This window comes from Lepidochelys kempii, chromosome 10, assembly GCF_965140265.1.
Source record: "Lepidochelys kempii isolate rLepKem1 chromosome 10, rLepKem1.hap2, whole genome shotgun sequence".
Classification (NCBI taxonomy): Eukaryota; Metazoa; Chordata; order Testudines; family Cheloniidae; genus Lepidochelys; species Lepidochelys kempii.
The window spans coordinates 47,269,096-47,283,559 of record NC_133265.1 but is presented as its reverse complement, the minus strand read 5'-3'; the positions used below and the strand labels follow the sequence as shown (position 1 = coordinate 47,283,559).

The window sequence follows — 14,464 nt, the reverse complement described above, 5'->3', positions numbered from 1 at the left end:
GCTCAGGGGCTCATTGCAGCAATGTAGATGTTTCGGCTCAAACGGGAGCTCGACCTCTGAGACCCGCCCCCACTTCCTGGGATTCAGAGCCCAAGCGGGAACATCTACTCTGCTATTTTTAGCCCTGGGGCAGGGACCCAAGCCTGGAGACCTAGGCTCTGAGCAAGACTTGCTGCACTGGGGATTTTGGGAGGTTTTTCTGCAGTGGAGACAGCCTTGATGGGCAGAACGTGGCTTTTCTGGCTCATCTCCAAGATGGTGCCTCTAGCTGCACATCACCCCCTGACAAAAATGCTAGGGAACTGCTTCTATACGGACAAAGAAAAGAGAGCCACCCGACTGACTGCCTGCAGCAGCTCTGTTTTCCACCAATGTCTCCCCTGCAAGCAGCCCCCATAAATGATCCCATTTAGCTTAAAAGCACTGATGTGATCACAACTTGGCTGCAGGCAGATGCACCTTCCGCTGCGTCTCCAGCAGTTCTCATTTCTTTTCTCTTCCAATTTTTATAACTGTTCTTCTTTCCTCCCTGCATTTATTTTCAGGATGCAGTTTGGCTCTTATCATTACTTAGCAATTTCATTTTCAACCCTGCGGCTCAGAATTTCAGGAGGGCAAAAGAGGGAACCAGCAATTTAACCCTAAGATCAGAAAAGGTCGCAGCTCTGGGAGGGGTTAAATTGAAAGATCAGCCAACCATCAGCACCCTCTAAGAAAGATGAAGCCTCCCCAAGACACTGGAGCACAGACAGAATTCACAGGATAAAGGATCAGAGAGGGAAAGAGAATCCAGTTCAGTTCCACCACTGCTCTACAAGGTATATGTCCCAGACAGACCTGCAACCACGGTTCTGAATTCCCCTGCTGCTAATGCAGCAGTGCCATTTGCAAGCACCATGTCACTCACTCTCCGCACCGAATCCCCATGAGGTCCTGCCGGTAAAACCCCCCAGTAAAATTAGACGTAACCCATTCCGCACTGAAGCTGTGAGAGCCACTTCCCCAAACGTAGAAATTGCAGTAAAAAAGCCATGACTGGCTCAACCGCTCCTGTCTAGTGCGGTTGTATCAGCTTTGGATAAAATTTCCCCCACATATCTGGCCCCTACTATTCTTGGGCCTGCCTCAGTGGGAGAGTCCAGAGCCGTGGATTCCGTCTGTGCTCATGTTGGAAACTCCTCTCCACTGAAACACAGCTCTGCTGGATTCAGAGGAGGGGAACTCAACCTACAATGGACTGCTGCAGAAGGAAGCAAAAATATAGCCAGGGCATGAAGAGGAAGTTATCGACCTTTTATCTTGCTGTGCCAAGGCTCAGCGCCAGTTGCCTTCTCTCACCCACCCTGGGAGAACATAACAAGTATTTCGATCCCAGAGGGAACAGTCCTGTCATAAATCTGTTGCATCCTGGCATTGGGGAGCAATTCACTCTATAGCAAAGCAAATGAATTATCTGCCAGGCAGCTCAGCAGCCTAAAAAGGTTCCTTAAAACTCATTGGAAGTGGATTCCCTGCTAGCGAAAGGTTGATAGCCCTGGAGGGCAAGTCCCAAGAACAGGTGCAGCATGGAGATTGACAGAGCAAGCATCCCCCCGAAACCATTCCCTGCCTGTATCCCTCACAGTCCTGACCTGTAGAGGGGAGCTCAGTCTCCATAGCCCATTCAAGTTCTTGGCCTGTATGAGACAGCTAGGCAGGAGGCCAGTTGTGACCTGGACACCATAGCTGGCTTTGATAGAGAGACAAGACACATCTCTTGCACATGGGTGGCAATCAGGTTTAGAGTGGGAAGCTAGCACCATCCTTAACATGGAGAGATGATCCATCTCCATGACAAAGGGGATTCTATTTAGAGGCTGAAGGACAATGGTTAGCACCTGTGATTGTCCCTAGCTCCTTTGCTGTCTGCTCTCACCAGATGGAGCCTAAGCAGTCGTGGAGCCAATAGGAACTGGACTTCAACTAACCAAGTATCCCCACAGCCTCTCTAGCGGATTGGAACTGCCAGCTGGTAATCGATGCTGGCAGGACTGCCAAACGGTATTCTCTGTACTGCACGATGGGCCCAATCCAAGGCCCAGTTAACAGAAAGCCCCCCAGTGATTTCAATGGGCTTTGGATAAGGCCCTCTGAGAGCAGAAGAAAACGTGGGACTCCCATCAACACGGTTGAACTGAACAGAACTAGCTGCTCTTTCAGACTTGAAGCATCCCCCAGGGGCACCCAAATTCAACCCAACTTGCTTTGGGAGCTAAATCCCTCAGCACTGCACCCCAGCACCTTCCCCTCTTTAGGGCCCGCTCACCTATGTGGGAGAACCCAATAGGATCACCAGGTAGCAGACTGGGGCATTTTTCCTGGCAGTAATTTGAAACAGACAGGACTCAAGGAACCCTTGTCAGTTTCACACCCTCACTCCCCTTCTCCCCCCACCCCAGCAGCTCCCCTAGAAGAGCAGGAAGGCAGAAGAGTACAGACCCAATCGCACAGTACAGTCATTTGGACATAAAGGAGAGAGAGAGAGACACACAGGGAAGTTGAGGATGGGGGAAGAGAGGATGAGCAAAAACAGCTACTGGTGATAGAGCCGGTAGCTGGAGGGAAAACGCCCTTCAAAAATACAACCACCAGCAATTATTTTGGAGTCTCTATGCCCCCATTATGAAAGGGGATCTGTCAGACCAAAGGAGAAGGGGGGAAAAAAAACCCAACAATCCAAAGAACAAAACCAACCGACACTGTCAAAATGAAAAAAAGGCAGCAGGCAGCATGAGCTAATGGACAGAGCACTGGACTGGAACTCAGGACACCTAGCTCTTATGCCTGGCTCTGCAACTGATTTGCTGTTTGGACACTGGGCAAGTCACTTCCCTTCTCTGTGTCTGTTTCCTCACCCGTCCTTTGTTTTGTCTACATAGGTTGCACGATCACTGGGAAAGGGACAGTTTCTCACTGTGCATCTGTACAGCAACTGGCACAACAGAGGCCCAACCACTACTGTAGTATGAATATAATAAACCATTTAAAAAACTAACCCTCCCTTTTAATTCTGCACCACACCCCAAGATTATTAAAATGGAATATTCAGGGAGGATTTGATTTAAAACAGTAGTCAGGAAGACTCGATTTAATCATGGATTTCTACATAAAAGTGCATTCTTGTCGGTTGTTTTAACCTTTATACATATTCTTCACAACTCAGAGATTGATGTAGGTTTCATTTTTAGAAGGTACACACTATACATTTTTAAAGTGATTTATTTTGAAAACTTTTCAGATTAGTTTTACAGCTATATCAGAAAAGGAATGATTGATTGGTTATTTCATTTACCAAAGGTAATTGAAGCAGATATTTATGAAGTCATTGGGAGATAAACTATCTCCAATTCAACAGATTAATCATTAATATTTGGAGGTTTTTTTGCCATGCTGTATTAGGAGGAGAACATTACCAGACAGACATTTAAATTGTTTTATTTAACTAAAACAACAATGTTCTGTATTCTGGATTTTTTTTCTTCAACAGCAAACATAGAATATTTTAACAAAACAAGCATATGAATTTTTGAATTTATTTAAACATTTAAGTTTTTTAAAATCAAGTTTGTTTTTGTTAAAATTGTTTTTAACTAAAATAGGTAAAAAAATATTTTTTTAAAAACAAAAATTAAATTGACTACGTCAGCCAGGTCAACATGAGAAACTTAAAATATTGGCTTCTGCAGCTAACTCTGTCGTCTTCACCTTCGTTTTCCTGTTTGTTCATAATCTGGAAAAGAAAAACAAGCTTTCCTGCTTTTTCAGGTCCCAAACGATTTCTCAATTTGGAATGAATTAGTCCAAAGGAAGAAAATATTCTTTCTACACCGGCAGAAGAAGCTACTGCTGTTAAAAGTGAGATTGTCACTTCAACAGTCTCTAAATCCAAGTGCTTAAGTGACTTCAACCAGTTCACTGGTGTGACTTTCTTTAAAACATCATCAGCAAACATATATTTTGTGAATGGTTCTTATTCCCAAACTGGGTCTCTTTTATGGCCTGCTGCCATTATAGATTTTCCCTTCTAGTGAGAAAATGGTATGGTAGATCTCAAATGAATGAAGGCTACACTCAGAAAGACCTCAAGACTTCTGAAATATGCTGCTCAGTTTCACTTTTGTTTCTACGGCCTGTCACTCCCTTCTCACACTCATCTCCAGACTTCTTCTCCTTGTCCAGATCTATTCCACCCCCAACAATCTTCTAGCCATTGAACTTTTTGAAACTTTGCACTTTTAGAGAGAGGTAAGGGATTGACTCTGTGTACACGAATTTTCAGAGGGACAATAGGGTTGAGGTCTGTTATTTCTCACCTCTCTATATTATGTATTTATTTATTTATTTAACAACATTTTTGCTGTTAACCAGCATGTTATCTTTGGAGACACAAATCCACAGTTTGAGAACTGCAAAACTAAGCATCTCTGATGGTATCTTCTAGGCTGAGCACTGCGTCCCATTGGGTAGATAGAAAGAGTAACCTAAATAATCTATACAGAAGCCCCTGGAACCCCATAAGATTGGGTCCCTAATCCATGAACTATTGGACCTAATTTACAAAACTTTTCTTAAACGTTACATGAATATATGGTCTCATACTACAGAATTAGAATTTATAATCCCTATTCCATAATGAGATATCTTTGAGCGATAATGTATCTATCTTTAGATAGGTTTTTTCCTCAAAAAGCATTTTAATCAAAAAAATCCAATTTAAATAAAAAAAAATCAATCTTTTTAAATCATTGATTTTTATCCACTCTGGGAATATTTCAGCTTTAACTTTTCACCTTTGGCGTTATTGGTTTACTGCTTGCGGTGGCTTGGAGACAGAGTAGGGCCGTGCCTATTTCACTGCCGGGTTCTCACGCATTGGCTCAACACCGTCTACTCAAATCTGGCCCAAAGCTTTGATCTTTGTCCTCTGCAGAGTTTGCAGCGCAAACAGTGCCGAGCTGAGAACCTGACTATAAACAAGGGTGAAACTGATGGCACTGATTGGCTTTTTCAAGGTTGCCCACTGTCCCTTTCCATTCCTCAGTTTCCCCACCTGTAAAATAATGATACTGACCTCCTTTGCAAAGTGCTTTGAAAGTGGCTGATTAAAAGTGCTGTATCAGAGCAAGGCATTATTATGTGTTGTCCAACCGTTGGGAAATGCAAACAAACTGCACAGAGTGCAACACTCACTGAGTTCTAAAAGTGTTTGCCGTTTTAATAGTCTCAAGAGCCTTCAATAACACAGGAAATATGGTTATTTCTATTATTTTTATTAATATTTGGAGAGGCATGAAGACTTCCTGCCAGGGTAGATTTTACTACTCTCCTCTCCCCCACTTTAAACCAAACCGTTCTAAAGCCTAAACTCAGCAGACAGTGCTCTGTAACATCTTGGGTCCTGATTCTCTTCCCACTTACACCGGTATAAAGCAGAAATGGCACCACTGAGGTCAGTCAATTGCACGGGTGTAACAGAGGAGGACGAGGCCCATGGTGTAAGACCAGCACACCGCTGACACCAGGACGCTCCATAGACCAGTCACACCAGCTGCATCAGGAATTTATTGTGCACGTCCCAGGCCATCCTTTGCCCTCCCCTGCACCTTATCAAGGTTCTTATAGCACACCCACGACTGGGATCTGCACATCTCCACCTTCAATTTTATCTCAAACATTAGCAGCAGCTTTGTTTACATTTCCAGACTTTTCAGAGTTCTCACTGCACAGTCACTATTTATAATTATGTGACATTCATGCAGACAACACAAGCCTCCTTTGGAGCGGTAAAGGTGGCTTTAAGCCACCTTTCTGCCATCTCGATTCCGGGCTGCTGTGTGGGCGCAGCTAGCCCCAGCCTCCCCATAGTTGCCTATGGATTGCACTTCAGCCCAGAGTCCCCAGAGCACTTAGTGCAGTGGGACATCCCTTATGCTGGGGCAGCAGAGAGCTGCTTACATCAGGTCTACGCTGCTCCAATGCTAAGGGAATTCTGCCCTGGCATGCCCTTATATGCCACTGTAGCAGCATGCCAAGGTTGGGGCATGGCCCCAAATCAGCCCCGCCATACACACATCTGGACAACTTGGAGATCACATTGGGGGGTTGGGAGAAGCAGAGGGAAGAGTTAACTGAATTTAGATCACAGCCCGAGACAGTCATTTGCAACACAGGTATTTCTAGATCCTTGGCTATTCCTAGGTGCCCAGGTAGCAGCTGCGGCCAAGAGCACATTTCCCACTTGCATCAAGGTGCAACCTCTTCTCTCCAATGCAGGGACCTTGCCACCATGACCTACGTCTATGCCACCTCAAGATTCGATTGCCGCTAGGTGCGCTACATGGGCCTGCATGCTGAGGCCACCCTAACTCTGTGGCAAGCGCACGATGCCACTGCAGCCCTCTCGAGAGACGCTGCATGTCAGGACCACGTTACCGCAGCGCTCCGGGAGCCGCACTGCCTGCCACCGGACATCCATGTGGAACTCAAGGCAGTGGCACTAAGCTATAAACCTCCAAACAATTTGGCACCTGTGAGATCTCCTCTCTCCACATGCCATGCGGCAGAGTGCAACAGACTGAGCCGGAGCGACAAGCTGGCAGGACATTCCAAGAGTGGATCCTCAATCCACCCCATCCCTCAAGCCTAGTGCTGCCCTTTCTCCAGCATACGCAGCCTCTTCCCCACCTCCCCAGTTCTGAGCTACTTGCCCCAGCACCAAGGGATCTCCCTCGGGTGGCAGTCGGCTAGGTAGGCATTACAATCGCAGCCTCGCCAGGCTTACACCTTGAGAACGGTGTGGCTGGTAGAATTTATGGGGCCTCCCGAGCAAGTGGGCTGCCCCGGTGAAACGCCATCAGCGGCTCCTTAACGCATTGCCCTGTTGCCAGGTGAAGGGATAGAGCTGAGGCTATAAGGCCAGGAGCGTCTGGTCTCCATTCAGTGCTGAGTCTCTGCAGCATGGGCCCCAGCCAGCAGCTCAGCAAGCGTCAATTATTTATGAATTTTAAAGGTGAGAAAGGGAGAGGGAGAGAGAGAGAGTGTGTGTCGGGGTGGGGGAGGGGACCCAGAAGACCAGAGCAGAAGCAGAGAAGGATCTTTCCTTACATAACAGAAGAGGAGCAAAGAATCAGTGAAACGGTGGCTGGGGCTTTGCTTACAGACACCCCCGCCTGCCCGCCCAGCCCCTTCTCGCTTATCCTCTCATCTCATCTCATGCGGTTCTTCCAGCCAGATGGGGGAGGTGACCCAAAAGGTGAAGAGGAGCACAGTACCTGCTGCAAGGGGAAATCCTGCAACAGCAGCCAAGGCTGCAGCAGAGGAGACAGCAATCGCATTCTCCTCAGTACATCAGCTTGTGCGCTTGGCAGTCGGAGGCTATCAATTCCAAGCCCCACCGCAAGGGCAGTGAGCACGGGGGGGGGGGGGGGGGAAGGAGAACGGCGCGTTCAGATTTCAAACCCAATTAGCAACTTCGCTGCACACAGAAGGGAATTTGCTCCAACCACAAACGGCGCAGCCTTTACCGAATTCACGGCTCCCCGTTTGTAGAGACCTCCATTCAAGCTGATCCCCTGATTCCAGCGGAGGACAAAGTGCCAGCTTCTTCCATGTTAGGATGGATGGGGAAAGGTGGCATTGCTTCTCGCAGAACTCTGTCCAATCACTGAAATTACAGCTAGATGAATCCTGGGAAATTATCCACAATCTACCCCCTTTGGCTGAAACAAGGTTATACCCTACAATCTTTTGTCCAGCAATCTGTGCTACCTTAAAAGAGAGTCTACTTCTAAGTGTCCCATTTAACAGGAGCTTCCTCCCAGCTCCACTGGGAGACTATTCCACAGCCAGATACATGGCTTGGAACAGCCAGTAGAGATCTGTTAGCCAAAAAACCCACAGGCCAGTGAAAAACATGAAGGGCAGCACTGCCAAGAAGTCCTAGGGTGATAAATCCAGTCCTCCAGCACCATCAGTCACTCCCAACTGCTCGGAAGAGGGAAAGTGCTGGGATTCTTACTCAGGTGCGGTCCATGGACCCTGTTCAGCAGTGGATAAAACAGGAGAGGGCGCCAAGGAGAAGGGAGTGACGCTTACCCAAGCCAGGGGGAGAGAACAGCGGATGCTTTGAACAGAGGAGGCGGAGCTATGCTCTCTCCCATTTACTTAACCCATTACACAGGAACCCGTCTATTGTATCAGCCTCTGGCTAATGGGAGTCGGATACATTTGATGTTCCCCCTGCCCAGGGCTCCTGGAATTAAGGAGCTCTCTCTCCCCCTTAGGCTACAGCCTCCTGGCACTTTGAATGGAGGGTTATCTGCTGCTCTATCCCTTGGCTGCTGCGAGGGGAGTGGTTCGCTCCTCTGCTCATCTTCCAGTACCCAATTCTGAGTCCTCCCCCGTCATAAATCGCTCCCCCGCCTGCCTCTGCTGCTGCACACAGGCTTTCCCCATGAATCAGCAACGTGAAATTGACCTGACTGTGGACTCTTGCTTTCACCACCTCTCACAAGGCCCTGAATAGCAAGGGGTAAAACTGACCAGAGTCTTGTCCATTTCAGGCTGCCACTGGGCAAAGCTAGGAGCAGCAGCAGATGCAGGAGAGCTGTCTTCCTGAGTCTACAGACAGACAACATCGTATTGTCTCACATTTGGAAGATCCTTCCTAAGAGAAAAACTTTTTTCTTTGAATGAACATTTAAATTGCCGTAGGAAGTGATGGCTAGCCCCCTCTCCCCCCACATCTAGATAATGCATCCTACATAAGTTTGAGTTTGTCCACCCTGAGTTTGTCCATCCATTGAGTTTGTCCACCCTGGAATCAACAGACTTCAGCATCAGAAACTCTTCCTAACAGTCAACCTAAATTTCCCCTTTCTTAAAGAGAGACTTAACTCTTAATAAAAATAAAAACCAACCAAGGAATCACATCCGCTCTGAAAGATTTTATCTACCTCTGTTACAGAAACCGCCTACAATTACCATAACTGAAAGATCAGAGTGAAAAATATGTTTTCCCTTGATCTCGTCAATGGATTGGCTGTGTGCACTTAACAGCACTTTGGGTATATAGCCAGTTTCAATGCTTCTCTCCTATTTAATCAGCTTGGGAGGGCCTTTCACAAACCAACTAGTGTGAGAAGAAACATTTTAAAAAATGTTATTGTAAAACCACAAAAATCTGCACTCAGGGACAGGTAGAGGATCTGAAACATCTGAAATTTGGTTTTAGGTCCTCCTTGTACTGTTCGGATGTTTGCACCAGAGTAACATGACCAGTGTGGATGCCCCTACACCTTAATCTAGAAGCACACTGGAATAAATTGCACCTGCATAGCCACATTTTTCACTCTGTCTCTACATTAGGGCTTAGCACCAGTTCAACCACACAAACCCAGGGCATAATGCCCTACGCTTCCCTTCATGTACCACTCCAATTCCTCCACCTCGGATATTTGTAGGTGGTCGTCATGTCCCCAGTTCTTTAGGACTGGTTTACACACAGTTTGCGTGCTAGTTTAACAACATGGATTAACCCTTAGTGTGCGCACTCTTAAATCAGTTTAAAAGCTGAAGTGTCAATGGTTTAGCATAAATTCATTATTTAGTTAAGTGAAAGCACAAACGGTAGGACACAGACCAACCTTGAGGTTTAGAACTTAAAACAAACAAACACAAAGCTACAAAAGCCAGGACACAGAACTGAAACTGCACCTTTAACTCACCCTGGGAATTGCAGCTCATACATGATCTCTAGCTCTGCCAAACACTATCCCGATCCGCAATACAACAGAGGCAGATCGCAGCAGGAGTGGCTCTGTTTTATACAGTTAGGTAACCCATCAAGTTCCAAACAGGTTTTTTGTTTAATTTTCCTTTATTTCCAGCTTAACGCTTAACAGTAACCAGGACTCTTGTGTGCTAGGCCAGCAAGTCAACCTCCCAAAGTGGGAGCACAGTATGCCTGACAGTTGACACAGGTTAGAAAAGCATCCACCATCTCCCACTGTTTAAACTACATTTTTCCAGAGAAGCTTCCTACCATCAGCAGAACTGCCCAAGAGTCAGTAACTGTAGAAGCGCTAGCATAGACAAGGCATCCGCTGGAGTTTTACCCATCTACACCTGCTCTGACTAGTTCCAGGCAAAATGCTCCTGTAATTAGACAATGGTGGCCAGTTGCAGCCAGGTCTCTGCTAGTGCTCCCAGCACTGCTATAGGTTGGGGGAGCTGAACCAGTGGGAAACTTCTAAGGGAAAGGCCAGAATAGACACTGCCTCCGACCATACACAAAGCATTCTTGTGCAGTGATTGCACAGGGAAGCATGCCCCATGAAATGAATAGGATTCATACGCAGACTCCAATTCAGCCCTGGGGTAAGCAGGTACCGCTCTGTCCAAGTCAGACACTGAATTAGCAGCCACCGAAGGCCTCTATTCATCTGCAGAATAGGCAGCAATGCAAGCTTCCCCTGTGCAACCCCACCAACATGCCTTCCCGCTGCTTCTTTAGGGGCATGATCCGGCTCTGTGGCCCATTTGATCTTTCACTGTTTAGGGTCCATCTACTCTGCAATATAAGCCCCTGCTCACATTCAGGCTCAAGCTCAAACCCCCCTTCTGTCTACAGGCATTTCTGTCTGATTCAGGCCTGGGTCCCAGGACCTTGAAGGGGTGGAGGGTTTGAGCTTGAGTCCTGGGGCAGCTTGGGTTCATACTCCATCGTTTTGCAGTGTGAACGCAGCTCAAGCCCAGCCCCCGCACCCCAGACTCAGGTCCTGAGAACCCGCCAACACTATCCCACAATCCCATGGGACAGTGTCCTTTGTCCTTTCTATCCCAAGACTGGCCAATCAACATCCAGGAAAGAGAAGCAACACCCTCCCCCCGCCGTTCAAGTACAGCTGCTCAGTGTTTAACCCAACAATGGGGGCAGCAGCGAGCGATTTTGCACCTGCCCCTCGGAATTGGACTCACGCCATCTAGTCCTTTCTCTCTCTTTCAGCTGCTCAACAATTTTACAGATCAAGCGTCTTCTTTTTTAAATTCAGGGAAAAGAACAGCCAAACCGATCTTAATTATATTCAATTAGTTCCTTCAGCATCCTATCCCGTTACACACTTGAGAGCAATGAACACTTGCAGAAAGGTTCTATAGCACTCAAAGGCTCTGAACAGGTGGGCCACAGATGTACTATACAACCACAGGAGGCCTGTGGTTGTGATCCTGCAGTTGGAGCTGCATGGACACACACATGCATCTGAGTGGGGTCCTGCTGACTTCTGTAGGGTCCCTGATTCCTGTCCTGAGTGGGGTCTGCACAGGTGGAAGGATCCACTCACGTGGATCCAACTGCAGGACTGGGACCATCGCAAGATGCCTAAGAGACAACAAAGAGACTATTGAATCAAAACAAGTAACCCTGCACTGGGGTCAAAAATCCATATACCAAAGCTCCATCCCAATATAATTTGAATGAGCCAAGAGATAAGCCTTCCACAAACAGAGTTAATGATGGAAAAATGTGACAAGAGGAACATGCTGAATCTAAACACCGGTTCCACTGAGTCTGGTATCCTGCCTACAGCATACAACATGCTTCTGGGGAGCCCCTCTTGAGGAACATAGCTACAAGTGCAACTGTGTATATGTGTGCAGCAAGGAAAAATTCCTTACTGACCCCTGAAGTAACCAGTTTATGCCCTGGAGCATGAGATTTGATTCCTGTTCTATTACCAGGCAGAACTCCCAATGATAAATGGCCAGACAACTATCCAGACTGGTTTGAATCCCAACCACGCCATTTGGCTTTTTGATCTCCCACTGACAGCCTCGAATTCCATTGGCCGACTCCACTGTGCGAGGAAACAGTTCCTTTTATGTATTCTCAATTCACTCGGCCATCGCTCTCAGCTCCCCTTGTACCCATTTTGTAATGTGATATTAAAGTTTTCACCGGCCCCTTCATAACCTTAAATACCTCAATCAAGACTGCCTTCCACTCACCACCAATGCAAGTTAAATAACACTAGATATTTGAAGAAATCTCATCATACCTCGAGTCCCATGAAACCTATGCTCAGAGCATCAACAAAGGCAGCACTGCTGTGCTCGCCCATCAGGGTGACATACAATAATGGCTGTTAGGGGATTGCTCTGCGATGGGAGAGAGTAATAACACAGACCCGCTGCTTGTCCTACAGACAGACCGCTCAGTTTGCAACAATATGACTCGCTTATTGTTCTGGGGGCAGAGAGGGGGGCGAGAAAAACCCCAAACTCTCCGCATTCAATACCTTTGTTGGTTTCCACCATGTGGCTCTGAAAGGCTAAGACTGGTGAGCACTGTAGCAGTGCTGTCTACAAGGAAACGGACATTAGGTGACAGCAGCAGCCTACCATTCATACTGAGTCAACATGTATTTCAACAGAGCCAGGAGTTCTAGGGCCCTTGATCCTTGGGCTTAGAGAAACCTCAGTGAATGGAATCAAACCAGCCCTGAGCACATGAATCTTGGGTTAGAATGAGCTCTGCATATGCAACCCCATTCTCTGGGCTCCCAGGCTCACCATAGGAAGGAAGAAACGGTCAGTGTGGGGAGGAGAGAGTCCCCATTGTCTCAGCTGCTGTCATCTCAGGCACTGCCAGAATGGCTGTGAGAACCGAGCGCACAATTGTCGTCCTGAGCAGCTACAGACAGGGATGGGCCGCCGTGGAAGGGTCAAGGTTTTATCCAGCGAATCTCTCCCTTCCCACCCGTGCAATTAGAAGCCTCCTAGGGCTGCAGAGGAAACTTGCAGTTTAACCCTCCATTTGTTTGGGAGGGAGGAGTAAACTGATATCCAACCATTCAAATCCACTTCAGCCACAAGCTGCCAGCCACAACAGATTTCCAAACCCAATGTACTGGGGTAACAAATGGATACATCTTATTCATGCAGAAATCACCTATGCAAACACACCTTGGTCTGATTATGGGAAGAAAGGAGATTTTATTTTGGGAAGGAGGGGGAAGAGATCACAGGCCTAGTCCAAATGGTAGAGTGACTGAAGCCCTCCAAAGATCCACATTCAATCTGAAAAGTCATTTCTCTCCCTACCTCCCCATTCCGCAACCGGTGACAAACTGGGTCTAGGTGCCACAGTGGATACTGCCCCAGGCAGATCACTCCAGGAGGCATGGCAAGGAAATCGTCCATCTGTGCCTGCACAGGGGTTACAGGCCTCCTGCAAAGTCCCTGATGGCTCACTACATGGCTGGGCTGGAGTCAGACGACAGGACTACAATCACATCTGAGCATGGGGTGCACCCTGAGTGACAAGAGTTCCCAGGAATATTCAGACCCACCAGAGGAATAGAAGCTGGGGGAAACTATGATCCTGGGGTACATCCACCTAGGTGCAGCCTGGGGGGCTGTGGAACAGAGAGGGGGAGGGTGCAGCCTCGGTCCCTGTAGTAACCACTCCCATCCCTCCCCAAAGTGTGAGAGTGGTGGGGGTCTCGGGTACTCACCTCTCTGCAGGCTCCGAGCTGCCTCCGGCTCCGCTTCCCCGTCGGGAAGCCGGCTTCTCAGCGTGGGGCTCAGCCAGCTGCCGGATATTCCATGCGGCGGGGGGCTCCCCGGGCGCTGCTGGGCCGGGGACGGAGGTGAGGGGAAGCGGGAGAGGTACAAAGGGGTGGGGTCAGGGTGGGTGTTCGGATCGCAGTGGGGCCGGGGGAAAGAGGGATCGGGGAGAGGGGGTGGGGAAGAGGAAACAATGTAGCAGCGGCCGACAGGAGGATTCCAATTTCGAACGCTGCCGGCTTCCTTGGAACGCGTCGAGCGTTCGATCCCGGAACGCCGCAGCTCTGGGGATTCGGAGAGCGCCGGGAGCAGCGCAGAGGGGCACGGGAAGGAGGCGGTTCAGCCCACTACCGGCCTGGAGGGAGCGGGGGGGCCCTGCACGATCCCGGGGGAGGGAGGCGGAGCGGTCGGTGCGGGGCTCGCTCTCTCCCCCACCCCGCTCCCTCTCGGACTCAGTTGGACGGGAGCTCGCAGGGCCTGGTGAAAGGAAACGGAGCCCGGTCCCGGATCCGTCCGCCTCGAGCACCGCGCCTGCGCCGCCGGGGCTCGCCCCGCTCCTCGGCGAGGCGTGGGCAAGGACGGTGCGCCGCCTGCTGGGCATCCCGGCGCATTGATTCGGGGTGATGTGGGGGGGAAGGGGATCGGGACCGGGACCGGGACTGGGACTGGGACCGGGCGGGAGGGAGAGGCGGGAGATAACTGAGTTAGCAAATAGGGGAGGGCAACAGGTTTGAGACTCCTAACTGGTGGTGGATGGAGTGGTCATGTTTTGTCCTGCAGGCTGCGAAAAACTTGCTCAGTGGCCTGATGCTTGTGCGGGGCATGATGACATGATGCTAAGTCACGTTTGCACCGGGCT

The 14,464-nt window shown here is 48.7% G+C and overlaps 1 protein-coding gene across 1 annotated transcript in view; it reads right to left on the bottom strand.

Annotated features, from left to right (window-relative positions):
* CSK (C-terminal Src kinase) overlaps positions 1-14,152 on the bottom strand; it is a 69,444-nt gene extending 55,292 nt beyond the window's left edge. Inside the window, exon 1 of the mRNA XM_073363290.1 lies at positions 13,554-14,152. The gene's annotated coding sequence lies outside the window, so the exon portion shown is untranslated. The remainder of the gene's footprint in view (positions 1-13,553) is intronic.
* Positions 14,153-14,464: the final 312 nt, after the last annotated feature.